The 2,989-nt window shown below is 34.5% G+C and overlaps 1 pseudogene; it reads right to left on the bottom strand.

Moving 5' to 3' along the window:
• Positions 1–1,942: 1,942 nt before the first annotated feature.
• On the bottom strand, positions 1,943–2,297 carry LOC137773081 (large ribosomal subunit protein eL33 pseudogene; annotated as a pseudogene).
• Between the last annotated feature and the right edge of the window lie 692 nt (positions 2,298–2,989).

Raw genomic sequence — 2,989 nt, 5'->3', positions numbered from 1 at the left:
TATATATATATCCACAAAATATGATTATAGATATATGATTGCCCAACAAATATCTCTTGGGCAAATACCCTATGTATTTTAAATTCTATGACCCAGTAAAATAAGAAGAAAAACATGTTAAAAAAAAAAACGAGAAAGATAAGAGAATAAAAATATCCCTTTATAAATAGAATTTTTTTAGAGTATGTTTGTCACTACATTTTGATACTTTTCAGCTGGAATGTGTAGCCTAGGAAAAGTAAACAAGAAACCAATCTTCAGAACAAAAATGTTAGGAATGTAGGGGAAAAAGATAATGGTACCTGGCAAGCAAAGAAAAAAGGAAGATGAGTGTAGAAATAGTGAAAGAAAGTCAAGAATACAGAAATGGAGAAACTTGTGGCCAAGGGGTCAAAACTGCCACATGTGAAACATTTCAAAACTGACTTCTTGTTATTAAATGTGAGATAGTTTGGGTGTGGTCTTTGTGTGTATTGAATTCTCTTCCCTCTGTGGCAGAGCATTGGAATTCCTTCCATTTTAAGTGAATTGTGGTGTGTTTCACTGTGATCATAAACTGCATTCACTATTTTGAGTTTCTGGCAAGGTTTCGTGACTAAGTTCTAAAAATTTCAAATCCCCCTTAAACCCTATAGCTTTTTGGTCTTGAATTTTATATACATATATATGCATATATATATGCATATATATATATATATATAATATACACACATAATATGTGGAGGTAAATGCCTTTCTGATATGATAAAGGCAAAGTGATTTGGAAGATACCTCTAAAAATATGTCAATTCCATTAATTTTGATTTTGGGACTTTTAACAGGAGATTGTGCTCAACCGCATTAAATGGATTCTAGAGAAATATATATTTTTTCATCCTGATTGAAACAGGATTTTTTAGTTACATTTTAAAGAATATAGTTTAAAAATGTTCAGAGGGTTAAACATGACCCCTCAGATAAAGAGAAATCATAACTAAGTGATGAATCTAATGAAAGATAGACCAGAACTTTTCTCATTCATTCAAACTCTAGCTGTTAAACTGAACCCTGTTTTTTGATTTGTGCTCCAACTTCACTTCTTTCCTTACTTAAGTGAAACCTTCTGACACAAATGCATCTGCAAACCAAAGCCCTAAGGAGAGAGAAAAGTGTCTGTCACATTCCCGACAGCGCTGATTTAAGGGTCTACGTGCTGGTGCTAATTTTTTTCTTCTTTTATTTTAATTTCCTGGCTAGAAACTGGCATTTTCCATTTACTTCACTCTCCAGTTCTGATCCTGGCACATTTAATATGTAAAACAGTAGCCACAGTTTTCAGACATGAATCTTCATTTAATACTAAATCTTTAAGAGTAGAGATAATAAGTTACAAATTTGCTGATAAAGAAATGACACAAATGACACAAATTATATTTTAATTCCAAAAGTGAGAAAAGTTTTAGAGTAATTTTTCAAATTTCATAAGTATATCCTTTACTTTGAAAAATATGAAAAATCTCAAGGTCGAACTCAATTTCCCTTTTTCCTTCTTCCCTTTCTTCCTTAGTAGAGTTCTAACAGCACTATAAAGGAAACTCCCTCTCACATCTTAGCCTTTTAAGTTTAAAATGCAAAATGTGAGGACTAATGCAAATAATGTAGTTTAGAAACTTGTATTTTCCTAATTTCCTAAGGAAATGTAATTTAAATTTATATTTATTTGAGTGCTAGTGATCAAGAGTGTGGATACCTTTATATAGGAGACAGTATTACTTGTCCCATATTCTAAAAGTTAAAGTGTCAATTGGCAAATTGATTCTTACTGTTTTCATATCATGAACAATCAGCCTGAGCTCTTTATAGATTCTATATGTTTTCATTGGATAGATATTGTGAACTTTTTAAAAATATATGTGATTATTAATATTTCCAAATTGCCTCTTTGTTTTTTTACCAAACCACACTTTTATTTATGTACTTTTCAATAAGTTTAAATCCTTGAAGGGTACAGCATCACGCAGATTCTGTGTCCAATGGCCTTAGCAGGAAGGTTGCTTCAGAATTTTGCACGAACCATGCCACTGTTTCCATGAGCATGAGTTACCTTTCCCCAGATTACTCTGGTTTTGTTAGGTTTTCCACCAGGAGTTACTGTGTTATTCTTTGTACACATAAGCGTATCTCTTGCCTAGATAGAAGTCAGTTTCATCTCTAGTATAAATACCCTCAGTTTTAAGAAGAGCTGTGTGCTCCCTCTGGTTCCAGAGACCCTGCTTATAGCCGGCAAAAATGGCCTTGGACCACAGCCTTTCAGACATATTTGTCGTTTTAGAAGTCTTGTTCCCAGCAGACCTCCACAGGCTCCAAATAGCTCCAAATTGCCTTTTAAAATTTCTCAAAAAGTTTAGCTTTGCTACAGTTTCCAACTTCTCCCCTGATTGTCCAGAGGTCTTCTCTGCCAGTTGGGTTATCCTGAGGTCTCTCCACTTCATTGATCACAAGACCATTCATGGAAGGGATCGTAGATAATACCCATGCATTACAAAAATTATCTAATTTTGAGATATAAATAGACTGGTTGATGTTCCCTAACCCCTGGGTGACAGTTTCACCCATCTTAATTCCTGCAGTACAGTTTTAACAAAGGACAATATCTGTCACTTTTTAAAAGATTTTTTAGAGTAGTTTTAGGTTCATAGCAAAATTAAGACAAAGGTACAGAGATTTCCCATATTGCCCCTGTCCCCACAATGCATCCGCCTCTCTAATTATCAACACCCCCTACCAGAGCGGTACCTTTGTTGCAATAGATGAACCTACACTGACACACCCTAATTACCCAGAGTCCATAGTTTACATAAGAGTTCACTCTCAGTTTCCTACATTCGATGGGTTTGGACAAATGTGTAATGACATCCGTCCATCATTCTAGTTTTATACAGAGAGTATTTTTATTGCCTTAACAATCTTCTATGCTCTGCCGAATTCACCCTTCCCCCTACTCCAACCC

The sequence above is a fragment of the Eschrichtius robustus genome, chromosome 1 (genome assembly GCF_028021215.1).
Source record: "Eschrichtius robustus isolate mEscRob2 chromosome 1, mEscRob2.pri, whole genome shotgun sequence".
In the NCBI taxonomy this organism is placed as follows: Eukaryota; Metazoa; Chordata; class Mammalia; order Artiodactyla; family Eschrichtiidae; genus Eschrichtius; species Eschrichtius robustus.
This window is presented reverse-complemented; position numbering and strand designations above follow the sequence as displayed.